At 51.7% G+C, this 26,243-nt stretch overlaps 1 long non-coding RNA gene across 3 annotated transcripts; it reads left to right on the top strand.

Moving 5' to 3' along the window:
* The first annotated feature begins 4,612 nt into the window (after window positions 1-4,612).
* LOC116157948 (uncharacterized) lies at window positions 4,613-22,535 on the top strand. 3 transcript variants are annotated; one of them, XR_010384444.1, is made up of 5 exons: window positions 4,613-4,992; window positions 5,510-5,708; window positions 13,511-13,600; window positions 16,716-16,897; window positions 22,320-22,535. It is a non-coding gene; the product is annotated as an uncharacterized LOC116157948 (long non-coding RNA). The 3 variants fall into 3 exon arrangements; XR_010384443.1 differs by having other exon boundaries at window positions 4,623-5,708; XR_010384445.1 differs by lacking the exons at window positions 4,613-4,992; window positions 5,510-5,708 and adding an exon at window positions 8,058-8,222.
* The last annotated feature ends 3,708 nt before the right edge of the window (window positions 22,536-26,243 follow it).

The following is a 26,243-nucleotide window of genomic DNA, read 5'->3' on the forward strand; positions in this document are numbered from 1 at the left end:
TTTATTCATCATAGCTACTTTTTATCGGGTACCTACTAAGTGTTCAGTATACTTTTAATCATGCCAGCAATCCTGTGAAATATGTGTTGTTATCCCCATTTTATAGATAAGAACACTGAGGCACTCCCCTGATCTCAGACTCCATAGCTGAGAGGTGGTGGAGCTGGAATTGGACCTGAGTCCCATTGACCCCAGAGAGATTCTTCTTCCCGAAGCCCCCTGCATCTCTACTTCACTGATAGGTAGGCTGCAGAGGCCTAGGGGAGCCTACCCAGAGCTCAATGGGAAAGAAGGCTGGCTTATGTCTCCCTAGTGTGCTTTTTCCTGGGCACCTAATTCTCCTAGGGAGTCTGTGTGAGACCCCAGTTCAGGGAATAGGGTCACCAGGTGAGGTAAGTGGAGGTCCGAGTTCTCAGCTAACATTTACCCTCAACCCTGGGCAGACAGGAGGCAGAGGCAGACCTAAGGGGGCCATCCTGTGGGTTCTGAGGGTTCCAGAGAAAGGTGACTTCTGTGGGACGTGGGGTGGGTGGGAGATCACCTTCCACTGTCTGACGCACTCCTGGAGGGTTCAGAGAAACCAAGTAGAGAAATTCCATGGGGCTGGGAGGCAGGGGTAGGTATCTCAGAGAGTCCATACTTCCCAGGACAGGGCCTCAGTGGGAGCAAAACCGGTCATGGCAGCCAGCTGCCCACAGGCTAAGGTGGTGGGGAAGTGAGGCCCGTTCTCAGAAAGCCCTAGTCCCTCAGACCCTGATTAGTAGGACAACTTCTAATGGCTGTCATTTACTGAACACCTACTATGTGCCTCAAACTGTGCTAAGCCTTCTTTTTAAAAAAATTTATTTATTTTATTTTTAATTGAAGTCTAGTCGATTTACAGTGTTGTGTTTCAGGTGTACAGCATAGTGATTCGGTTATACATATATATATTCCTTTTCATACTCTTTTTCATTATTGGTTATTACAGGATATTGAATATAGTTCCCCATGCTATACAGTAGGACCCTGTTGTTGATTTATTTTATATACAGTAGTTAGTATCTGCAAATTCCTAACTCCTAACTTATCCTTCCCCCACCCCCTTTCCCCCTGGTAACCATAAGTTTGTTTCCTATGTCTGTGAGTCTGTTTCTGTTTTGTAAGTAAGCTCATTTGTGTCATTTTTTTAAGATTCCGCATATAAGTGATACATGGTATTTTTCTTTCTCTTTCTGCCTTACTTCCCTTAGTGTGGTAATCTCTATGTCTATCCATGTTGCTGCAAATGGCATTATTTCATTCTATTTTTATGGCTGAGGAGTATTCCATTTTGTGTGTGTGTGTGTGTGTGTGTGTGTATACATACCACATCTTTATCTAGTCATCTGTCAATGGACGTTTAGTTTGCTTCCGTGTGTGTGTGTGTGTGTGTGTGTGTGTGTGTGTGTGTGTGTGTATACATACCACATCTTTATCTAGTCATCTGTCAGTGGACGTTTAGTTTGCTTCCATGCCTTGGCTATTGTATATAGTACTAAGCCTTCTCTTAATCCTGACAGCCACCAGGTACAGTAGGAACTGTTATTAATCCCATCTGACAGATGAGTAAACAGAGGCACTGGCTCCCCTCGACTGACACTCTCTCCCAGGCCTCCTTCTTACCCGCATGGGGGTGGGGCAGGAGGGCACGGCTTGCAGAGAGGGGATTCCAAACCCTTATAATATCAGGACAGGGCTTGGCTCCCCGAAGCCCTGAGCGGATGCAGCTTTTACTACTATGCTTGGCTTTCTGTAGATGGAAGCACTGGCTGGGGCCACTTTGTCTTTTAGCCCATTATATCCGTGCTCGGCTCTGAGAACCAGGGGTCCTATCTTCTTACCTGGGGTCTCAGGGTGCGCCTCTCTCCCCCCTCTTCTTCTGAATCTGCCTTCATACCTCCATCTGGCCCTTGATCTGGAGGAGATGCATGTGGGAGTGAGTGTGTGAACATGATGGAGGGGTGGGAGTGGCTTCAGAGATGCCTCTTGTCCTGTGAAGAAGGCCAGGCAGAGAGCAGGGAAGCGTGTCCCAGAAAGGCCCTTCCCAGGACAGGGTCTGATCCTAGGTCTGGGATTTTCTCAGCCTCCGCCAGAGTGGGGAGCCTCAGGAACCCCCTTTTCTGAGTTGTCATGTGGATAGAGGTGGGCTGCATCATACTAACCTCTTCTCCCGTCATCAACCTTCATACTGGTGACGAGACCAGGGGTCTGTCCTCTTTTTGGGTCCTCGGCACTCTGCTGTTCCCACCCTGGTCCTCAGAACCATTGATTCACTCACTGCCACACTTGGCAGGGATCCCAGGTCCTAGCTGGTCCAACCTCGCCTTTTGACAGACAAGGAAAGGGAGGCACAGAGAAAGGGAGTGACTTGCACAAGGTCACACAGCGAGTTAGTGGTGGGCCTGCTGTTTCTGGAGGATGGTGGGGAAGACAGCCAGCTGAGAATCTCCTAGGGCCCCCAGTTTGGAGGGGCCCTGAGAAATGAGGCATGCCCCCTCCCTCCTCTTTCCTGGGGTGTTGGCAGCTTGAGCACTGGCCACCCGCCCCCATCCCCATGTACCAGGTGGAATTGTCTTAATGCAGCAAATTGTTCATACACATGTAAGCAAATATCTCCTCAAATTATCTCTTATCACCAAACAGGCTGCGATGCTCACTGGCTGGAGGGCTGAGGTTGTCTTTCAATCCGCTGATGATGGGGAGGGGGCAGGGGAGGGGGGCCGGCTGACACCAAAAATAAACCGGCTGAGCGGGGATGGTTGTCACAAGGGGCAGAGCGAAGTTGTCAGGCGGCGAGAGCGTGTGAGGTGGCAGGACGATAATGTGGCATGACACTTCTGAAATGAGCGGCCCGTTGCCATGGTGAGCAGCCAGGAGGGACCGGCTCTCCCGAGGCTGAAATAAAACACGCTTTAAATGATGTTTGATTAGAATTTAGATCATGTAACTGAATACCTCAGTCCTCCTCTTTCCTGTGCTTTTCTGCTTTTCTTCTTTTCTTCTCAATTCTCCCTTTCTCCCCTCTGTCCCCTCTCCTCCCTACCCCGGGTCACACATACATGCAGACTCGTGCACACACACTCGGACAGGCACATACCACATGTACATGGACGTGTGTGTGCACACAGACACTTGCACACACATGCCTTTCTTGCTCTCCTCTCCCCATTTGTTTGATGCCTCGGTTGGACCTTGTTTCAGAAAATCCAGCTCAGAGCAGATACTGGACCCCTTGGGGGTGGTCATGGCACTGGCCTCAGGATCCTGGTTTGAGTCTCTGATCTTCTCTAATAAAAGTAACACTAAAACAGTTCACATGGTCTAAGCCTCTTGATCGTGCCCTTCATGAAGCTCTTCCAAGTGCAAGTTCATATTCTCACCACAGCCCTCTGCCTACCTGCCATCATACCCAATTTCTAGATGAGGAGACTGAGGCTCAAAGAGGGCAAGTGTCTTGTCCATGATCATGCAGCTGGTGAGACGTGAACCCAGCACTGTGGTAGGCTGCCCTTGGGACTCTTGGAAGAAGCCTCTATAGGGGAAGGGAAACAGGGTCTGCTCTCCATCCTCTGGGCCCTCAGCCCTTTACTTGTCCAACTTGTTCTGAAGACCTGCTTTACTATTGGTCTACTGTGTGAACCATCCCAGGGATGGGCAGAGAGGCCCCGACTTGCTTGCTTCCAGAGGGCTTTGGGGCACACTTTGTGATTTTCTGGCTCCATGCCCCTACTTTTTCGTTTGGTCACAGACAGATGTTCTATTGTGGTGGTTTTTCGAGCTCATGCTTCCCAGGTGGGGAGGACAGCCACTCCTGGGAATGGAGGGCACTGTTGCTAATTATCTAGCGTGGGTCACGGAGGGCAGGCTTGCATGTATGGACGGGACAGGGTCTGATCCTAGGCCTGGGATTTTCTCAGCCTCCGCCAGAGTGGGCAGGGGTGTTCTCAGAATCACCATTGCTCTTGGTGCCCTGGACCTTCTTGGAGGCCCTGGGGAGGTTTATCAGCATTTTATTTCTGTATGAGAGGGACACGGCTTGACCCAGTGTCCATCTTCCCCAACAGACCAATGTCTCCAGGTTGTCTCTCTTACCATCAGCCAGTCCATCCGTGGATTCACTTAACCATCACATACTTGTTCAGCATCAGCTGTGTGCCAGGACTCTTACTGCAGAGGCAGCCCTGGTCTCCGCCTTTACAAATGTGGGGGTTTGTAGGCCAGGGGCAGGTGACCTGGGGACAGTCACACACATGCACGCAGACAATCTAGGCTCTAGGCGCCAAAATTTGGCTATGAAGGGGGAGGGGGGGCCCCTTAATTTTTCTGTGTGCCTCAGTTTCTCCACTGATAAGTTGTGGATGCAAGGGCCCATGTTGCTCGTCTCAGAAGTGCCACAGAAGTGACAGTGGTTGGAGAGGTCAGGTCCTCTGCTTCCATTTAAGCTGTGTGCGAGGGTGGGCTCACAATAACTTTTTTTTTGTGGATAGTATTTTTTTTTTAATTTTTCAGTTTTACTAGGTAGAATTGTTACAATTTGACTGCACATATATAATATACTGCATGTAAATACATATACACAATATACTGCACGTATTTTTTAAAATTTACATGTATGCACAGTTCATTGTTTCTAAGAACGTTTAGAGCTTTAGCTTTTTAAACTTACAGAGTTATCAAAGGAATAAAGCCAACCACAAAATAAAAATTAATTCAAAAAGATACATACACCCTCCTATTAACAGCAACATTATTTATAATTGCCAAGATATGGAAGCATCCTAAGGGCACATCAACAGAAGAACGGATAAAGAAGATGCAGCGTGTATATGTAATGGAAAACAACTCTCCCATAAGAAAGAAGAATATTTTGCTGAGCTCACAATGACTCTTGAGTGAGATGAAGTCTCTGAGAACCAGCCCATCCCAGGTTCACCCTCGGCACTGACAGCCCCAGGAGGGTGGGCATCAGTGGTGAGATCTCAGCAGGGACAGGACGGGGCCCAGGCGTGGCAGGCATCTGCAGAAGGACAGGGCTGGAAGAGGGGTCCTGGCGGATGGGGGACTCCTCTGCTTTTCAGGACCCTTGGGGAGAAAGAATCCTTTACCTACCCTCCCTCCACTTTCTGTCAACTGACTTGGAGCCCAGCCATAAGCAGTAGTAGTGATTAAAACAATGGCTCACATTTATTGACAGCTTGTACGTCAATCTCTGTTCCAAGCACTTTACCCATTTTAACTCATTTCTGCCTCAGAACGACCCTACCTAGAGGGGAGTGTTTTTATTGCCACCTTATGGATGCAGAAACCAGAGCAGTTAAGTAACCTTCCCACAGTCACAGAGCTTATGAGCTGTGGAGTCATGACTCAATCTCGGATGGACCAGGGTCTTACTGTGCTGTCCTGTCAGGACGTAATCCTGCATCCTTTATGCTTCGGAGCACGACTCCTCAGCGAAAGGGACCTCACTTGCCCTGTGTTCCCACACTAGGCACTGTTCACCGGCGTGGTTGATGCTGGAGGAATCTGTTGCTCTTTCAGAAGCTGCTGAAAGAAAAGAAAGCAACCTACAGCTGACTCTTGAGAGTGATCGCTGAGATCCAAAAAAATAACAGACCTTCTTCTCGTGACTTCATTTTCTGAATCCTCCTGGAATGATTCATTCTCCAATAAAGTCATGGCTCATCAAGGTGAGGGTGAACTTCCTACGAGCCCTCTCAGTGAGGTTAGTTGCTGGGCCAGATGTTAGTTGCTTGAGCCATGGTTGTGCCTCCAGCTTACATAAAACGTCACTTAGCCCTGTTGTGGATGAAATGTCTGTATCTGGGGTGTATCAAGAGAAGTAAAGGTGAAAGCACTTACTGAAAAAAAAAAAGACCTAGATTTGAGCCCCCCCCTCCCCTGCCACCCCGGCTGCTGCTCCCTGCTTATGTGTTCTCAGCAAGTTAGTTCATCTGTAAAATGGGTGGACAAATACTTGTTGAGGATCTGTTACAGGCCACCATAAGTTAAAACTCACCACAACCTTTTTTTCATTCTCTTTTTTCCCTTAGTGTTTTTATTTTTTTTATCTTTCCCCACCACATTTTGAGATTGGCAGTACTTCCTCCAGCTAGGAAGCTGAGGCACAGAGGTTAAACCAAGTCCCCAAGGCCACACTGAAACAGGCTGAAATGGAACTTTGTCTCATTCTGGAGTTTATGCCTTTTTCACTCTCCCTCATTCCTCCAGCTGTGATCCACAAAGCCTCCATTCCTGGGGTGTTGATAAGTGTCATGGGGTAAAAAAAGTTCCGTGATCAACTCTGTTTAGGGAAGGCTGTTTTCAAAAAGTGAAAGAAGTTATTTGCTGCAGGACTTCTCTCAGAGGCTTTATTATGCTGGTGCGCGCTGGGGAGTTCCAAGAGAAGGGCAGAGTTAATATTAACTTCTTGGCTGAGGAAAAGTTGGTTGGGACAAGAGTCTTGTAAGAGAAGTGTTCCTTGGAACTGGCTTTGGACAGAGCTGTACTTCACCCCGCTGCTTCCCTGATAACAATAGTGATGACAGCGGCAGTAACAGTAACACCATGAAAGGAAGCCTCCCCATCTTGTGAGCTTTGTCTCAGTTGCAATGATGTTTTTCTGTCCATGACTTTTTGGAGCTTCCCCTACATTGTCCCCCAATCTAAGCACCCTGATTCCTTCCTTGAGCTCAGGGCAGTTCTGGCCTGCAGGGGCTCATTGTTCCTTTGTCCTGGAGTTCCTCTCTCCTCACCTCCAAACTTTTGCCTGGGCTATGCCCATCAGGTTGCCCTCCCCACCTTGTTTCTGAGGGAAATGAGAGAGGCTGGGAGGGGGAAAGCTATGTGGCTGGGGTGCATGTGTTGAGATGGGCACCCCGCACCTCCAGCCCCTCTTCCACACCCCACCCTCACAGGACACCCTGATGACTTCTTTTTTTGTTTGTTTCAGCCTTTAGTCCAACCAAGATTTAAAAGACATAGAAAACGCTTCACACAGAAGTGTGGTAGAGGGAAGGGGTGATGGGGGAGTGGTAAACACATCCAGTAAAATTCAGGGATAAAAGAATACTCACGCAAGTCCACAGAATGCAGTGGGGAGGATCACTTCCTGAGCCGTATATACGGATGGAGTAGGGCACTGGGTAGGGAGAGCCCGCTAAATGGCTTCGGTGATGTTCCCAGGGCCAAGCACCAGCTACGCGGGCTCTCTGTCCTTTCACACGTAGTCTACATTATGCACTGCAAGAGCAAGCAAGGGCTGTCTTTGGTGTATTTATTTTTTTAAATAACACTTTTGTTAAGGTATACTTCATACACCATAAAATGTACCCATTATCACGTTCATTTTTAGATTGTGTATTATAATAACTTTTTAACGGAAAGGAAAGAGCACAAATCAATACACAGAGTGATGAATTTTTACAAAGTTAAAACAGCTGTGTCATCAGCGCCCGTCTCAGAAGCAGACCGTCTCCTGCCCCGCAGAGTCTCCCTCGGGCACCCTCCCCGTCACCCCAAGGTTAACACTCTGACCTCCCACCCACAGAGGTTTGTCTAAAAAATAAACTCACCAGCGTATCCCTTTCCTTTTTGCTTTTTCCTCTTCTTTCTTTCCTTCCTCCCTCCCGTCTTTCTTTCCCTCCCCCCACCCCCCGGCTTTCACTATTCCCTCACTCCTTCCTTGCCCACTGGTTCTACCTCCAAATACTTTATTTGAGGTTTATGTAGGACGCACAGTAAGAGGGAGTGTGAACGCCTTAGCGCAGTGCCCTGGGAGGCAGTGTGAGATGGGCCACGGCTGCTGAAAGACCTGGATCCGGACCGGCCCCTGCCAGCTGTGAGAGCTGGGGCTTGTGACTGAATCTCTCTGTCCCTCAGTTTCCTTGTCTGTGACATGGGAGAAGTAACTCGACTGACTTCAAAGGGTGTCGGGAAGATTAAAGAAGGTATTTTTCCCCTTATGCCTGCAAAGTGTTCACATGCATCGGGGCCAGGAAGCCTCAGTGAAGTTCTGCCAGATAATGAGCGACATTTCTCACCAGATGAGACTTGAGGACGGGCGATGAGAATCCCTGCTGTTTGTTGAGAGCCTCCCATGCGTTAGGCCTTTACTTCTCATCTGCGTGGCTGTCCTGCAAGGAGAGATTATTATCTCCATTTTACAGATGAGGAGATGAGGTCAGGCCTGGAGACGCAGGATGGTAAGTGTTGGAACTGGAGCTGGAGCCCAAGGAGCTTGGCTCAAAGGCCCACACCCCTAACCATAGGGACAGCCTTGTACTAATATCTCCTGGATGTGGCCTTTCAAAGCCCCTAGGGTCTGGTTGTAGCAGTGAGCTGAGTACAATCCTTGTGGGGGATGCCCTTTGCTAAGGTCCCATCCTCCCAGGGACAGAACCAGGCCAATTGCAGGCCTCCCCGCCTGCAATTGGGGAAATTGCTGGGGAAATTCTCCCAGGGCAGGAATGGGGTTCTGGGGAAGGGATGAGTTGCCCAGGGCAGAGCAGGGAGGAGACTGCCTGGCGGTAGAGGGTTCAAATTGCCCTGGGTATGGGCAGTGCCTGGGTCTCCTGGAAGCACAACCTTCAGCCCAGGGAGGTCTGGGGCCACGGGCAGTGGGTAGCCTCCAGGGTGCCTATAGCCCACCACCCTGGGGCATTGGAGAACAGCCTGTACCCTGTGGAATCTCTTATAGGGCCCTGTCCTGCCCATCAGGGCTCATGGGGTTGGGAGTTACAGAGCAGGGCCAGGCAGGTCAGGCAGAGGGGTGCTGGTGACTCCAGATGGGGCAGGACTGTGGTGATGTCCCCAACCCTGCTGAGTGCTCAGTGAACAGCAGGTCATAGAATGGGGACTCCTGCTCTGTCCTCTCCAACAGAGGGAGAGCTCGCCAAGGAGAGGTTATGTCCTCCCCATCAGACTAGCTCCCTAGGCTAGTCCTGGGGCCGTGAGGCCTCCTTCCTGCCCATCTCCCAGAACTGACTTCTCTTGGTGTGGCCCTAGGGTGGAGGGCAATGAAGGCACCCCATGCCGGCCTCAGCCAATCCCTTATTTCCTGGTGGGCCTGATGGGCGCACTGACATCACCTGCCCTCTTACTGGCCTCAGCTGTCCCCACCCTGACCTCCAGGCTCCCTGGGGGCCAGCCTGGGCATCTGTATCCATCTTGCCCCAAACTCTGGAGATTCTGATAAATTTCCTTTCATTGCTTCCAGCCATGTTATTTAAAGTAATTAACCTTAATTTATAAATTTTTATATCAAACTGCCTTTTAACTTTTAGAACTGGCAGGAGCAGCCTTATCCCTGGGCTCCTAATAGTTCTCCATTTAATCAAAATTCATCCATCAGGTTCCAGTGTTAAATCATCTTTTAATTGGGAGTTACATTCTGGTTAATAGTTTTATAATTCGCCTCCTCTAATAGTTTTTACCACAGGGATCTCTACTCCATTTTTCCTCACTCTATTATTGCGGGCGTGCAGTTCTGCGGGGACGGCTGCGCGGGGCCCCGCCTCTCCGGCCTCTGCTGGTCGTCACCTCTTTTGTTCTTGGCGGTCTCATTAATTCCCGAGAGGAGTTCTCTCTTCTCATTACTAGGGCAGGGCTGCTCTCCTCATTTCCACAGGCTGCCTTCGAAGCTGTGGCCAGGGCCTGCTCCTCCCCAAGAAGAAGCCCACGCAACGGGCAGAGAGAGGGACGGAGAGGAAGGTTCTGGAGCCTCGCAGGCCAGGCCCACAGTGGGCGGGCAGTGAGGAGCAGAGGAGGCTGGAAATGGACGCAGCCCCAGGACTGGCTCCTTCCTGGATCCTACCCACCACCCCTCAGCTGTGCCCTCTTCCACCCGGGGGTTAAAGATATAGGAAGCGGGCCCCGCCTGAGACCCTGAGTGGCCGGACCTGGGGGATTCCTGGAGGTGGGCAGGGAAGTCCAGGGCCACATTCACTCGGGGTGGCTTCATCAAAATAGTCACAGAGGAGCCACTGGGCCTCCTAACAGGCAAGAGAGAGAGGGCGTAGGGACCACGGGATCAGGAAGGGGAGAGAGAGAGACGGGGAGGAGGAGGAGAGTCAAGAGGAAGAAAGAAAGGAGAGGGAAGAGAAAGAGGGGAGAGGAAGGGGAAAAATGAAGGAAGACAGACAGCAGAGGGGGGCCGAGAAGATGGGTCCCTTCCATCTGGGAGCCCTGGCCGGTGAGCAGACGAGGCTGTGTGGGTACATGCACACGCACACGTGTGCACACACACGCTCACACCAACCCATACGCTTGCACAGGCCTGAAACCAGACCCAGAGGCAGCTAGTGCAGGGCTGATGCTGGGTTGGGGGCCTGGAGCCTGTGGGTGGGGGTCTCTGAGAAGGCCTCCAGAGGAGGTGAGCTGGAAGGGGTGAGGGAGGGGCCAGGGAGGGGCAGAAGCTGGGACCCAGGGCCTGGGCTGAGGCTGCCAATGTGCGCTTCCCTGGGGATGGAGGACTTGGGGGCTGGCTCAGCCCTGAAGTCATGTCCTGCTGAGTCTCCCTTCTCAACCCCCTCCAGGTGGTGACTTTCCATCTCAGTGGGTCTCAGTCCTGACTGCATGTTAGAGTCACCAGGGGAGTGTTTAAAATCCCAATGCCCTGACCCCACCTCACACACTGTGGTGGCTTTAAAATACTAAAATTCTTTGATGGTTCTCGCTTCCAAAGATGGAGTCAAATTCCCTTCCTCTAGAACATGGGTTCCTTCTAACAACCAAAAAAGGCAGAGTGACAGTGTGTGATTTAGGATGTTAGGGCACAAAAGGCATTGCACCTTCCTCTTTGCACTCTTGTGGATCACTCAGGGGGAAGCCAGCTGTCGGGTCACAAGGACATTTAAGCAGCCCTGTGGAAAGGCCCATGTAACAAGGAGCTGAAGCCATCTGCTTACAGCCAGTAAAGAACTGAGGCTTCCTGCCAACAGCCATGGGAGTGAGTCATCTCAGAAGTGGAGCCTCTAGCCTCAGTCGAGCTTCTTATCTTTGCTTGGCCTCAGTTTCCTCATCTATGAATTGGAACAGCAAACTCCCTCCCACCTTGTGCATGTGATTGCATCTCCCCACCAGAGCCCCTGGCTGGGAGGTTGGGAGGGGGGGAATCTGGGTGGGGGAAGACCCCCTTGGCCTCCAACCACCTGCAGACAGAACTAATTCCTACCCAGCCCTGGTTCTTCCTCGCTTTGTGATCTTAGGTGAGGCACCGCCTCTCTCTGGACCTTGTTGGGGCATAGAGAAGACAGAATAAGATGCCATGTGGGGGTGTGCCCTGCATGGTACTTGGCATCCAATAAAGGGAAAAATCTGCTTGTCACAAGCTCCAGCCACACTTTTTCAGGTGTAATTAGAAAACACCCAGGGGGGAGGGTATAGCTCTGTGGTAGAGCACATGCTTAGCATGCAGGAGGTGCTGAGTTCAATCCCCAGTATCTCCATTTAACAAAAGAAAACACTAAGAGGTTTTCTTTTCCATGGAAAATGACTCGTGGTTTCCATGGGGATGAGGGAGAAGAGAGGGAGGCGGGAGAGGAAAGCAGTGTTCATCTTGAGCCCAAGAGGTGCCCCAGGAGCACAGTGCTCAGGCCGCCAGCCCACTGTGGCGTCTAAGCCTGGCGACCATAAGGATGATGGATTCTACTTTACAGACAAGGAACTGAGGCTCAGGAAGTTCGAGGAACGTCCCTGCTCAGTGTCACATGGTTAAGGAAGGCAGAACTGGGGCAGCAGCCCAGGTCCAGTGACTCCAAAACCTGGGCTTTTCTGTGGGCACTTGAGGGCAGGGAAAGGGCTGGGCCGTGGGCCCCATCTGCCCCCAGTGGGGCCATTGATCTCATTTCTTGCTCCCTCCAGAGGCTGTCACCAGGTTAGCGGTGGGTGGGTGAAAATGATGGTGGAAGGGTGAGTGAGAGGCACCCAGGACCGCCCTGAAACTTGAAGGATTTAGGTTAGACCCATGAGAAGAGAGAAGATTTTGAATGGCAGATGCAGGGAGCTTGTGGGGACTGCCTCCCTGGGGTACCCAGGCTCCCCTCACATGCAGTCAGCCTGAGCTGGGGAAGGGGATGAGGGGGAAGGGACAGGAGGGTTGTGACATTGACCTTTGCAAGGACCCAGCAGCCTGTGTTTGGCTGGACGGGCCACCTCTGAGTCAGCCAGGGCAACTAGTTGGTCAAGTTCACAGGTTCCACATATGACAGCTTATAATCCAGCCCTCAGCACCTGTGAGCAGCATGACCTCGAACAAACCCCCTAACTCCCTGTGCCTCTGTTTACTTATCTGTAAAATGGAGAGCAGAAGAAAACCAGGGTCACAGGTGATGCGAGCATTAAATGAGATAAGCCCCCCCACCCCCAGCGTGGAGCCAGGTGGAGCTCACGCAGCATGTGGTAATGACCGCTTGGAATTGACTGAGAAGGCACGAGGAAGCAGCATGCTCCCTGAGTCTGGAGTCCTGCCTGGGGAGTGTTGAGTCATCTTAGTCCTGCCTCTCCCTTTCTGTGAGATCTTGGAAAAATCCACCAAACCTCTCTGGGCCTCAGTTTCTTTCATTGCCAGATAGGAACCAAGTCCCTGCCGTTCTCTGGGGACAGAGAGCATCAGTGTAGATGCTCTGGGCATGAGCAGACAGAGCCCATCCCTCACCCTATTCACCTGGGACCCTCGTAATAATTTTTATCCTCACTCCCCCATAATAAATCAAAAAAATATTTACTGAACCTCTCTCGGCACCAGGCACTGTGCCCAAGCCACGAAAGTTACCAGGAGCACCTATGGGGTGCCAGCTCCATGTTCTAAATGCCACATGGCCATCTGTCATCTGCAGAATCCCATGAGCCAGGGTGCCGGTCACTCCCATGTGGGGACAAGGCAGCTTGGAATTCTTAGGGAGCTTGCTGAAGGTCACACAGGAAGGCCGTCGTCCAGCTGAGATTCAAACCCACCTCTTTTTGCCTCCAGAGGCCCACCTCTCATTCCCTCCACCCTCTCACTTTCTGTTGAATCCATGGGGTGCTCCTGCTCCTGGCAGCTCAGGATCCTAGTTGTTTCTACAAATGAGTAACTGAGATTCCCAGAGGTTAAATAGCCATCTGATGCCCTTCCCCGGGCAGGTGGCCAAATCTACCTCCAAACTCAGGGTCCTCTGACCCTGGAGCCCGACTCCCTCCAGCCTCAGTGACCCCTCTCCCCACTGTGGGACACAGATGCCTTTTGGTCCTGGTCTCTTTTTTCTTATTTCCTCTGTGACTCTCTTTGTCCCCCAAACGAGCTTCTAATCTCCAGCAACTTGCCAGTTGGGGAGCTTTGTAACTTACAGGGTCACCTGGGGAAGAGTCCCTGCTTGGGCCACAGTCCTGGGGCCTGAGCTCTGTGCAGTGACCTCTGAGGATTGTTAAAGAAGGAATCGCGGTCCGCACAGCACATAATCCAGCCCTAGCCCTTTGCTTTGACGAGAAAACTCTCACCGAGCCCATTTCACAGATGAAACAGCCGATGCTGGAGAGCTTGAGCCTGGACACTGTCATCAAGGCATTGGAGCAGCTGAGACTCTGCTCTCTGGCAGAATGAGAGGTGAGTGAGGGGCAAAGAGAGAGGGAGGGGGAGGGAGTGGAGGCAGTAAAGCTGCCTCTTGGGTTGAGGAGCCCGGGTGTGTTTGTGGGGGTCTGCAGGAGTTGGAGAGACTGGCTCTTCTGGCGGCCTCAGCTGCCAGAGCCAGGCTGGCGTTCACGCCGTTCACAGCGTGGTGCCAGGTGGATGTCCAGCTCTGGGCCTGGGCTGGCCACTGATCAGCCTCCTGGCCCACTTCGCTACCTTCCCAGTAGGACTGTCACTGAGCCCAGGGTGATGGAACAGCTGAGGGGGCAAAGAGGGGGGACCTGGCAGCAGAAAGGGGAGCAGGGCAGATAGGTTATTCCTTGAAATCTCAGGGCTTTTAGCACTGCCAGCTGGGGCAGGGGAGGTGTTAGAACCCCTCCGGCCTTACAGGATGGAGTGTTTATTTTCCCCAGTGACTGAAGCCGGTGGTGGAGGGAAGGAGTGAAGGAGAAGAGACAGAAGTATTAGAAGCTGACTGAAAAACAGAGACAGGGAGACAGGAGCAGGGCGAGAAGGAAAGAGACCAAGGAGAGCCAACAGCAGCCTGACCCGAAGCTGCAGGTCCTAGCAACTAACCGACCAACCGGCGGGGCAGGAGAGGCAAAGCGCACATTTTTGGAGCGACAGCCAGGCTCCAAGGTCTCCGTTTCCATGGGGAGGAGTCTGGGCTCTGCTGCACTGGGAGAAGCCCAGATTCCCCTTGAAAACCTTTTGGGGATGGAAGGGGCCAGGCAGGGTCCCACCCTTTCTTCCACCCCAGATCAGGCTCTCTCTCCCCACCCAGCCCCTCCCACCCGAGGGCTCCCAACCTGGGGGAAGCTGCTGGTTCCTAGGACGTGATTTTCAGGACCGTGGGCTGCCAGGCTACAGCCTTAGAAGAAACCACCTCTGCTTCACAGGTGGAGGCCCTGGCGGGGGCTGGGCTCAGATTTGTGCAGACCAAGCCGGGCGGCAGCTCAGAATAGTGACTGCGGCCAAGTCCTGGCTAGATCTTGGTTTCTCAATTATCTTGGGAGGAGTGGGGACATATCCAGGCCCCCCTCTCACCTCCAACACACACAGGAGACTTTTTAGGGGGGAAGTGAGCGAGGCTGAGAGGCAAATCGGCGTGGGGGAAGGGCAGGAAGCATTTAGCAGGGGCCTCCTGGGGATGGGTATTTTATATACCTGCCCTTTTGACCCATCACCATCTGTGGGGCAAAAATTATGACTCCCATTTTACACGTGAAGAACGCCAGACTCAGAAAGGTTAATTAAATTGCCCAAGGTCACTCAGCCGGGGATGATAGAAACCGGAATTTGAATCCAGGTCTGGTCCCAAAGTCTGGCTCTTTCCGTGCTGCTGTGTGCATAGGATTAGGCGTAGAAATGGACAGAGAGCCTGCCCTCACCCTGGCCCTGGAGAGAGGGCCACAGGCCAGGCGTGGGAGGATCGCTGGGTGCGGAGGGGTAGGGCGTGGAAACCTCGGTTAGAACCCCAACTTTGCCAGGTTGGGCGAGTCCCTTCTCCCCTCTGAGCCACATGCAGAGGAGTGGCTGTGGGGTGTCTCCCTGATGTTTGGTGAGTGAGTGAAGGAAAAGGAAAGTGAAGGTGTGAGGAGGAGGGCCGCTTATTCTAACTTGGGTCTAAGGCTGGAGTGCCACCTTGGACCAGGAACGGAGTCCTGGCAGGTACCTAGCCCCTGAAACTCCGCCTCCCTCAACCCACCAACATGAGGCCCTCCAGCCTTCCCCGTGCGCTACCTGGAGGGAGGGACCCAGCTGACAAGTGGTGGGTGGGGGTGCACATGCTGGTGGCCCCCATTCTGGTGGCCCCCTGTCACACTACGGCATCCCCTCCCCCATGAAGTCACCCTGAGGTCTCTCTTCCTGGGCTAGGTTAGTTGCTCTTGATTAAACCAGTTGTTGGACTTAATGCCAATGCCATTAACATGTCTCTTAGCCCTATTAATCCCCCCCCAGTAGAGGAAGGGGATGGGAGGTTCAGGGGCGGGGAGGGCAGAGGGTCCTAAACACCAAGCCAGCTCAGTGGCCTTCTGGAGAAGAAAGTGCACCTGAGAGATTCAAGCCCCCCTCCATTCCCTCTTGGGAGCCTTGGAAGTCTCCATTCCAGCCTAAGAATTCCTGGAAGCCAGCTGTGTCTGCATCCCATGAGGTCCAGCTGAGGCCTTTTGGCCGCCATGACCCTGGGGACTCTTTCCCACTCAGCTTCCTTGGGGCCTCTGGGCAGGGCTGGCAAGAGTGGAGGTGACTGCATGGGTTTGAAGTGGAGGCCAACAGCTTACCTGTGAGGCCAGAAAGAGAGGCTGGAGGGGAGTGAGGATTCTAGTTGCAGAACCAGGATTATCCTGGCTTCTCCCATGCACACTTGTCCCAGTCCTGTTCCCTCTGCAGATCCCTGGGGCCAGGTGGGGCTCCCCAAACACCTCACTTCTCTGCTCAGGCCTTCCTGTGGGTGCATGGACCTGGAGGCAGAGGCTGGGCCCAGGCAGGGATGCTCAGCCCTCCCCCTTGTGCCTTCTTCCTCCTTCCCTCCCAGCTGGACCTTCTCCCTCCCTCCAGTGTCAGGGGCCAGCTAGGGCAGGGAGGGGGCTTGGGTGGGGCCAACAGAAGGTGCATAAATCATTATTGGCGAAGACCTCAGCCCTGAGCTGCCGGGTGGAGGCTGCTGCTCACGGTCAGGCCGGGGCATAAATCATAATTCCCCTACAATAGATCCTTTTGCAGCCGCCATCAGGAAAACTGTGTTGGTTTTATCGATTTTTTGACACGGGGGCCTAGGCAGCGGGCGGCTCCTGAATCATTATGAAATGAAACTGATTAGGAATTCATGGAATACTAAATAAACTTTACGAGCCCGTTGTAAGTTTTTTGATGCATGGGGAGCGGAAAATGAAAACTAATGATATAAAAATTACACAGCGTGCTGAGTATTATTATACCGCTATTGATTTGTTTCAAACTGTACATCAAAATCGAAGAGGGCTGGGGCGGCTCCTGCAGCGATGCTGGGGCCGTTTGGGCTCACCAGGGCTGGCAGACTTTTTTTCCTTCTATTTTTATTTATTTTTTTTCTATCTCTTTCCTCCAGCCTCCTGGCTCTGTAATCTGACTCCTCTCTCTCCACCCCTGCTCCTCCAAGGAATGTCCCAGGGGAACACCTAGCCACCCGCCCACAGGGCAGCCTCGTCCTCAGCTTGGAACCTGGACCCTGGCTCAACTTGAATTGTCAGCCTTCACTGGTCTTTCCCTCTGGAGCTGCATTTTCAGTCTGTGAGTTTCTCTTTTGCCTTCAACCTTCCCCCCTATTTATTTGGAGAAAGCGTGCTTCAGAGGAGAGATTTGAAGATCTGTTTCCTGCTAGCACCTTGCTGTGTGACCTTGGGCATATCACTGTGCCTCTCTGGGTATCAAAAAGATTGGACTCATGAAATCAGGGTTTCTCAAGTTATATAGCCTCTTGACAGCCCGTATGTCATCTTTAGGGCTTGTCAAAAATACTAATTCCTTAGGCCCCTCCTTTAGATGGCGCTAAAGCTCAGCAGGGGATCTGGGAATCTGCATTTTCCTAAGGATCCCAGTGATCTGAAGCAACCTGTCGGAGTCCCTTATCCCACTGGGTTGTCAGAAGTGGCCTTAAAGCTCTGAATCTTGCCCTCTGTATTAATCAGCTTTTGCTAGTCTGGGATGCAGAAACAAACAATCCCTGAATCTCAGTGGCTTACAGCAACAAAAGTTAAGTTTTTGCTCATGGTACACGTCTGCTGTGGGCCATTTATGGTCCAGCTCTGTATGTCTTCATTCTGGGTTCAGACTGCAAAAGCAGCCCCAGTCAAAGGCATGCTATTCCAGTGGCAGAGGGAAAAGTGCAAGAAAGACAGTGGAAACATGTGATGCTCCAAGTTTTTGCTTGGACGTGGCAATATGTCCCTTCTGCTCCCATTCCATTAACCAAAAGGAGTCATCTCATCAAGTCCAGTGTCAATGGAGCTTGCTTCTCTCACAGGAGGATGGGCACCAGCGGGAGGACTGGGCATCTGGAGTGATGGGTTGGGAACAGTGAATGCCCTCCTGGGCTTCGTCTTGAGTCTAGGTTCCCCCAGGATTTGGGGTCCAGGATCTTGTTTGGATGGACCAGAGGGGCTTGGCCCAGTGCAATTAGGAATGGTGCGGCTGCTTTAGACAGGTGTGCCCCCCTTACACAATCATGCATCTCCATGACAGTTGTCCACTGACTTCCTCTGCCCACGCTGAGACCCCGGCCTTCCCCTCAGGGGTCCTCAGTGGGCAGGGCTTCGGTCCTTTATCTCTAAATGTCTTTGTTTCCTTCATTTCTGCCTTCCTGCTGGAGAGGCCTATAGACACTAGCCCTGGATCCTCAATGGAACTGCTGTAACAATTAGAATCCTTTTATAAAACTGTCCTGGATCCTCTAAATTCAGAGGGTAAATTTAGATTTTGGATATTGGATTTTCTTAAAGTGGACACACTCAATACTTTTTTTTTTAAGCAAGTGTCTCACTTTTTCACAAGAGATAACTCATGAAAGTTACCTCTTTTGCTAGTATTATTTTTACTCTGTGCAACTTCATCATTAGCCTGAGTCTCAGAAAGGTTGACCTCTGCCCCTGGACATACAGTGTGTCATTCCCAGAACCACGTGGCTGCCCAGCTCTGGGCATGACTGAGTACATCCTCAGGAAGTCCACTGATACTTGATGTCCAGGGGCAGAGGTCAGAGGGGGACCTATGGGGACCCACTGCATTAACTTGGGTCTGGGAGATGTCAGGGATGGCAGTGGCACAGGCTTGGCCCACACACACGCACACACACACAATATACACTCTGCATACAACCTCTTCAGAACTGGATGAAATGGATCACACAATGGTCCAGAAAGCACACAGGACTAAGAGTCTTAAAGTTGGTATTCGAATCTTAGTTCTGCCCCTAATTGGCTCTGTGGCTTTGAATAAGTAACTTTAAAAAAAAAAAAATCTGGGATTCAGTTTCCTCCACTGCCAAAGATGGATTTGGACTCCATTGTCCAAGATTCCTTCCAGAGGGTGAGAGTGGGCAGAGGTTCACACACTAGCACAATTCCCACGGGACGTTGATGCCTATATCAGTCGTAATTCTTCGCAGTTTGGGGAAAGAGGCTGATAGAAATGTAAACTCAAACTGGCGTAAGCAAAAAGGAAGTTATTGACTACTAAAGAGGCCATGGGAGTCTTCAGGTACTGTGTGATCTGGAACTTCAGACAACATTATCACAGATCTGTCTTCCTCTCTCTGTTCTTCTTTCGTCTCTTGAGGCATCTTTCTCAGGCATGCTTTCCACTCATGGCGACAAAACGGCTGCCAGTAGCACTGGGCCCATATCCTAATGATTCAACAAAGGGAGCATCTTCTTTCCAACAGTAACAGTGAAATTCTCAAGACTGAATGTCATTGACCCAGCTTAGGTCACATGCCTACTCATGAACTAGTCACCACAGCGGGGGGGCAGAGAGAAGATTTAGGCCTATAGCTTTCCCTGGCTCTGACCCCTGCAGAACCACACAGACTCACAGTGGGAGAGGGGTGCAGGCTCCCAAGGAAATTTGAGGTACCATTTCAAAAGAGATCGATTCTGGGTCGATAAAAGCTGCAAGTGTCCACTGAAATCTCTGAGGTCAGGGGCAGGAGCACTGAGGAGGGTGAGGGCAGAACAGGTGAGGCTCTTCTGGCCCTGAGTCATGTCTAGAACTTTGGATATAGCTGGGACACAGCCCAAGGTTGGGGGTGAGTGGTCCTTTACATGTTCAGGGTGCTTGGAGAGAGCAGTGTAGCATTGAGGCTGCCCTGGAGAAAGGGCACAAGTGTCAATCTGCTGCCTCCGCTTCTCTGCACTATGGCCAACCACCAGGCCTCCTGCCCCAGCCTCCCACCAGCCCCCTCAAGCTGCCCCCCATGTTGATTCCCTGAGGCTCAGAGAGGGCACGTGACTTGCTCTACATCACCCAGCTTGTGTACAGGGCTCCTCCCTCTTCACCCCTGCTGTGTTGTAGGGTCTAGATTTTGCTCTTTCCACTTGCACATTAGCCCCTGTGGGTGGGAGATGTGGGGTGTGGCAGGATTGCTCCTGGCTAGCTGGCTCCCCTCTTGGGGTGCTACACACATTGAATTTAGATGTGGCTCTGAGCAGGCCGTTCATTCATTCCGGACCGTATCAACTGCAGAATTGAGTGCTACAAGTAAGAAGGAGTTTAGCTATTATTCTCCTACTGATGTGATTTAATGTTTGGTTTATTCCTGTCCTGCTCCCCCCTCCTCTCCTCATCAGTTTGACATTTGCATAGAGTTTCCCTGCAGTTCTGTAGAACACATGGTTTTTCTGGTAACTCCCTGCTTTGGCTTCTTCGGGAGTTTGGAGCCCACTGGGGCATCTTCTTCCTTCCCATCCCTGAACTTTTTCATTCCACCTGCTGCGGGGAAGGGCATACAAATAACCAGATCTTCCTGGTTCTTGCCCCTTCGTGCGCCTGTAAGATTCCTGTTGCCTAGTGGCCTTCAAATGTTTCTGAGTGTCCCGGGTGTCTGGCGGTCTCGGCGCGTTCATGAATAAGTCTGCACTTCCACCTCCTGCCCCTGCAGCTGAATTAAACTCAACCACCCATCCATCCCCGGAGATCCCTTGTCTCCAGGCACCCCAGCCAATGCCTGGAAACCCTTAGGCGGCGCGAGCTGCCCAGTACGGAGGCAGCATATTCTGTCCCCTGCGTCTTCTGGTGCTGCCTTTTGTTAGAGGGGCCTCACAGCAGGGCTGCGCCGGCCTCAGGGTTTACAGAATACCTGGTTGTCTCAGTTTGATGTCACCCAGAAGCAGATCCTGGAGACAAGGGTTCAATAGAAGTGGTTTATTTGGGAGGTGAAAGGGGTCTCCGGGGATGAGTGGGATGCGTATCGCGGAAGGATACCGCTGGGGGCAGTTGAGCTTAATCCCGCTCCAGTTTTCCAGGTTACCCAGCAGGCCTGAGACCCTAAGGTAAGAACCCCGGGGATGAGAGAGGAGCCCTCCTCCCTTAGAGAAGGCTGCCGAGCCAGCTGGGAAAGGGCTTAGTCAGAACGGCGAAGTCTTCAGCAGAAATCTGCAGCTTCCTGAATCCCAGCTCTTGTACCTGGCCCGGGCTCTCCGGCGGGCCCTCGAGCGGGGCCAGAGCCAGGGGGATGAGGGGACGGGGAGGCAGCTAGAAGCCCAAGAGGAGGCTGACAGGTCCGTAGGCAAACGCATCAGCAAAGGAATGATTAAAAGTGATCAGGCAGAGGTTGTATGATCACCTGACCCTGGATGCCATCGGCAGAAGGCAAGGAGCTAGCACACATTAAACACCTACTGTGTACCAGCCCTGGATACATGGGACTAGAATTCAAGCTCCTTCAAGGCTGGGCCCATGTTTGATTTCTCTTTGTATTCTCAGAGCCTGCCATTGTTTGGCTCCTAGCTATAAAATATAGAGTAACAGGAAAAATAGCGACCGTTTACAGTCACTAACTAGGCACTAAGTGCCTTATATTTATTGTAATGAATTGTATGACAGTCATTTATGGTAGGTCCCATGATTCCCATTTTACAGATGAGGAAACTGAGGCTTAGTGGGGTTTCAATGATTTGCCCAGGGTTACACATCTAAAGGGCAAAGCCAGGATTTGAACTCAGGTCCAACTGCCTTTCAAGTCCCGGATTTCACCCCTCCTTTGTGGTGTGTCCCTCCACTGGGAGGGAAGTTAGACTACAGTTGTCCTTGGAAGGCCCTCCAACTTGTGAGGTTCTGTCTTGTTAGCTGCCATCCCCTTCTCCCCCTCGCCAATCACAAAGAAAGGGGAAAGTCCTTTGCTCCTCCTCAGGTGGCTCGTGGCAGATTACTTAGTGCTTGACACGGTGTGTCTCTGTGTCACTGTTCCCGGGCGGAATTAAATCAGGACAGGAAAATATTAATTTGGAGTTGGGGATGGAGGCCGCTCCTTTCCAATTACTCTCCACCCCGTCAGGCTTATCCTGGCGCAAACAAGGAAGGAGGCTGGATTAATTGCTTTGGACTCTGCCCCACTCCAGTCCCAATTACTGGGCCGGCTTGGCTCCCAGCATTATGAAGCGCACTGCTGTGCAGGAAATTGTGTGAAATTTTAACGGATTTTCAGACGCAATAATGGAGCACGGGATTCTGGGCCAGCATTTGCCGGGCAGCTGGGCCCTCTGTGCCTCAGCTGAGGTTAAGCTATCTGGGGCTTCTTTGTGTATTAAAGGATCATCTGGTTAACCCTAAAGCCTGAGCCACCAGAACGGTTCAGCCCCTGACCCTGCAGAGGAATGGGGGGCAGTGCTCCTGGAGGACAAGGAATCCCACTACCTAAATAATAATAATAATAATGATGGCACCACTTTTTGAGCCTCCACACATGCCGGTTGCTTACCCATAACATCCGCAAGCCTCATCCTTTGAAGTGCTTATTTTTCCCATCTTATAAAGGAGGAAAAGGGGACACAAGGAGATTAAGTCATTTGCACAAGGCTACCTGGTTACTTAGTGGTGAAGCCAAGACTGGAGCCCAGGTCTGTCTCCAAAGCTACTCCATTTGGGGCCCCAATTTGCCTCCTCCCTTGTTCTTAAGGATGCATTGTAAATGTCTTCCCCATCACACTTGACCTTCTAGGTTCCAGGGTCCTTTCTTGTTCCGTCTCTGCATCTTCAGCCACTGCCAGGGCGCCTGGCACACAACAGGTACCCACGAGAGATTTGTTGACTGCACTGAACTTGGCCTGTCACCTGGACTCCTGGATTTATTAATGGGATGAAGGGGTGAGCTGCTGTGACCCAGAGACCTCTCTAGGTCAATGAGAATGAGCCCCATTTGAGCCCACCTAGAACCCACGGGAGGGGCTGGGGAGGTCAGAGTGTCCCCAACCCTAGTGTGTAACTCGTGCTGCCTGGGTGCTCCCTACGTAGAGTTCCTGTTTATCCTGACCAAGGCCTAGCAAGACAGGTGGCATCACTCACAGCTGAGGGCTGTGGAAATGAGGCTCAGAGAGGTGAGTGGACTCGTGCAGGGTCACACAGCGAGTAAAGGGTGGCCTCATCTGCCCCGGGACTCTGGTTTGCCTGAGTCCATCAGGTCTGAAGTGGGGGTTTCCAGCTCCAGGGTTTTTATATCTCTTAACACTGTGACACCTGTGGTTTAAATAGTAAACAAAATTCTGCCCACAAGTTTAACGTGTCAAGCTAGTAAAAGCAGAGATGCTCTGGTGAAAGAGGGACGTTGGGACCCTGTTTGGCTGCAGAGGAGTTGGGAGATGAGGACAGAGTTGACAAGAGGGATGACTGGCCTGGAGAAGGGGACAGTGGTGTGGAGCTTGGGGAAGTGAGGGCTATGTAGCTCACAAATCTCAGACTCCGGCAGGGTCACCGCATGGAAAGAAAATCGGACTTGAGTGGTGGGGCCCACAGAGAGGGACCCTGGAGACGGTGAGCGTGGTGGAGGAGTGAGGGTGAGGCACGCCGTGATCATCAGGAGCTGTCCAATTCTCACCTGCCCCTTTAGCTAAAGGAGAATTAATTACATGGAGGGGAGGCCCCCTTAATGGCCATCATTTAGTTTAATTTAAGAAACAGGCCCCTCCACACACCCCCTCAGCCAACAGCACCACCACTGGCAGCTGTGTTGATTAATGGCCTCCTCCTGTATACATGAGAGCAGAGGTTCTCAAACTGGAGTGAACCTCAGAATCTCCTGGAGGGCTGATCAAAACGCGTTTTGCATGGCCCCACCTCTGGGTGGTGGCTGAAAATCTGCATTGCTAACAAGCTCCCAGGTGACGCTGATGCTACTGGGGGTCACACTTTGGCAATGGCTGTAGTGGAGACAGGGTTTCATCCAGTGCTTGAGAACTCGGCCCCTTGCCCCCTGCAGGGGTCCTCTAATCTAATGGGGGAGGGCCTTAGCCATCTCTGCCTTTTTACTACTCTCTAAGTGCACCCATCCCTCTGATGATGTTGAAGACAAGTGCATTTTCTCAGCACCTCAGAAGCCCCTGAGCATTTCTGCTCAGAGAAGAATGGGGAAATACCCAGGGCCTGATTCCTTAACCATCCTGCCTAGATGCAGCCTCCTAAGCTGGATTTTGGGGACATCCATTTGCTTCATCCTCAGCCCCAAGCCCAGAGGGGCCCAGGGGAAGCTGGGCCCTGTTTTGCAGGCCCTCTGCTCCTGCCCGCCAGGTGAGAGAGGGGCAGGCAGTGAGCATTTCCAGAGGCCTGGCAGCAGCAGGAGGGGGACTGACAGTTACAGGCCTAATTGTTAGTCACAGGTAGCCCTCTGCCCGCTGCCCCCCGGTGATCCGGCTCTGCGGGCTTTGCCAGGACTACCGTCCAGAGAGCCTGTTTGCACCTGTGTCAAGGAGAGCTCAGAAAACCTAATTAGCTAGTTTGGTGTTTTATAATTAGGTCCTTTAAAAGAATTCATAGGTGGTGATAATAAGCCCATTTAGAAATCTATTAGGCTTTGGGGGAGTTGAAGGGAAACCTTGTAACCATGTGCACACCTGCTTTCTCTTTTCCTGGGTCTCTTCCCTCCACCTCTCTCCAGTCCTGCCCCTGAGTTCTTCCTCCTGCCCTCTTTCCCCGTCTGCATCCTCAGTTACTCCCATCCCTGCACCTGCTAGATGCCAAGACCTCTTTAATCTCACCTGAAGGGGAGGGACAAGAAGGTGCATGCTGATTCCGTTAATGCCCCCACGGCCCTCAGAATGGGGTCCGATTGTCACCCTCATCTTACAGATGAGGAGACTGGAGCGCAAAGAGGTTGAACACTCCCTCCTAAGCTACAAGCCCTTAAGTAGTAGAATCAGAAGGTCTGGCTCTTAATTCCTCACCAAGCCTCACTTCTGTCAGCCTGCATCTCCCTCACCTACCACAGCCCCAGTCCTCCTGGCTCCAGTGCTCCCACCAAGCTGGCTGAGTTGGAATTTTACAAATCACATTCCTGTTTTCTCAGAGCATCGGTGCCAGGGCTTCAGAGCTACCTTCAGATGGGTCTACAATGGACAGTGGCTTCGAATACCCTTTGCGTCTCTAGCAACTCTTCCCATTTGGGTTTCTGCTGAGGTGGTGGCATCGAGGGAGAGGTTGAATGCCTCCCTGCCTCTCTCCTTCTTCCTTCTTTTTTTCCTTCCCTCTCTACTTACCCGCCTCCCTCCCTCCTTCCCTTCCCTGTACTGGAGCTCAGGAGCCAGAGACTAAGTCAGCCAGTTGCTAGTGGAGGAACCCAAGGGGTTCCCTAACGCCTCTGCGTCAGCACGAGACACCCCGGCACTCTCTTCTCACCCAGTGCACTTCCTTCACTTATCACAACATGACATTTTCTCAAAGATTTGTTCACCTATTCATTTACTTGTTTATTACCGATCTCCCCCCATTAGAATCCAAGTGCTGTGGGCAGGGCAGAGATGTGTCTGTACCTAGCTGCTTTCCGGGGGCTGCCTTGGTTCCCAGCACAGAGCTGGAATGAGCAAATGTTGGACTAAATGTGTGGAAGCTGAGCATCGTGTCCCTATCTCTAAAGTGAGGGTAAAATTATCTCCTCTCCAGGGCCCTAAGGTGCCTGGCACACAGAAGGTGGTCCACGAATGTCAGGGCTCTCACTCCACCCAGTGCCCAGAGAAGTTTGGCTACTTAAAAACCCCCTTGGATAACCCTTCTTTTTCATAGCACAGGGAATTTTTCTGTAAAGCAAATGAGCCCTCCTTGATTTATCTACTTTGGAAATTGGGTGTTTTTGTTTGTATCGGGCTGTCTTAAAGTGGGCTGACTGAGTGTGTGTAACTGTAGAGCTGCAGAAATGTGTTTATTAGCGCCTTGTTACCACAGTTCGTGATTATGCAGCTTCCGAGAGGGTAGGTTCAAATTATACCTTCTTGAAGCATAACCATGGCTGCAGGGATATAAAAGGCAGAGGTAGGGCTGTTGCTATTAGCACGGCTGGCAGAGAGCTTGCCCTGCTGACAGGGCTGGATTTGCATTCAGGACCCTTCACTTGCTAGTTGCATGACCCCCCCGGCAAGTTACTGAATGTCTCCAAGGCTGAGTTTTCTCTTCTGTAAAATGAGAGTGGGTGGGTAATGTTTATACCTATTTATAGCCCAACAACCCTATTAAATGGGGCCAGGAGCTCAATCATTCATTCAATGAAAGCTTATCAAACATTTCCTGTATGCTGAGCACTGTTCTGAGCTCTGGGGATTTAGCAGTAAGACATTCGATGGCCCGTGGGGTTTACGTTCTAGGGGGAGATAACGCATGTGAAGGTTGCAGAACGGTGCTCAGGGAGTGCTGGTGACTGTGCACAGAGTGGCTCTACCGTGATGTGGATATAGATCTGTGACCCCATAGCTTCTTCTCTAGAGGAAGATGTACACGTAGCTGGACACATCTCCATGACACTGATCTACAGCTGAAGTTGGACCTGCTCCTCTCCTTCATGATGCTGGGATGCTTTGTGTGTGTGTTTTGGGAATCGATGGGCATGGGGGAGCGTGTGGCCTTCAGTGGAAAGGTCTCAATCTCGTCTTTCGCTGTCCCTCTT

Source organism: Camelus dromedarius, chromosome 16, assembly GCF_036321535.1.
Source record: "Camelus dromedarius isolate mCamDro1 chromosome 16, mCamDro1.pat, whole genome shotgun sequence".
Taxonomy (NCBI): Eukaryota; Metazoa; Chordata; class Mammalia; order Artiodactyla; family Camelidae; genus Camelus; species Camelus dromedarius.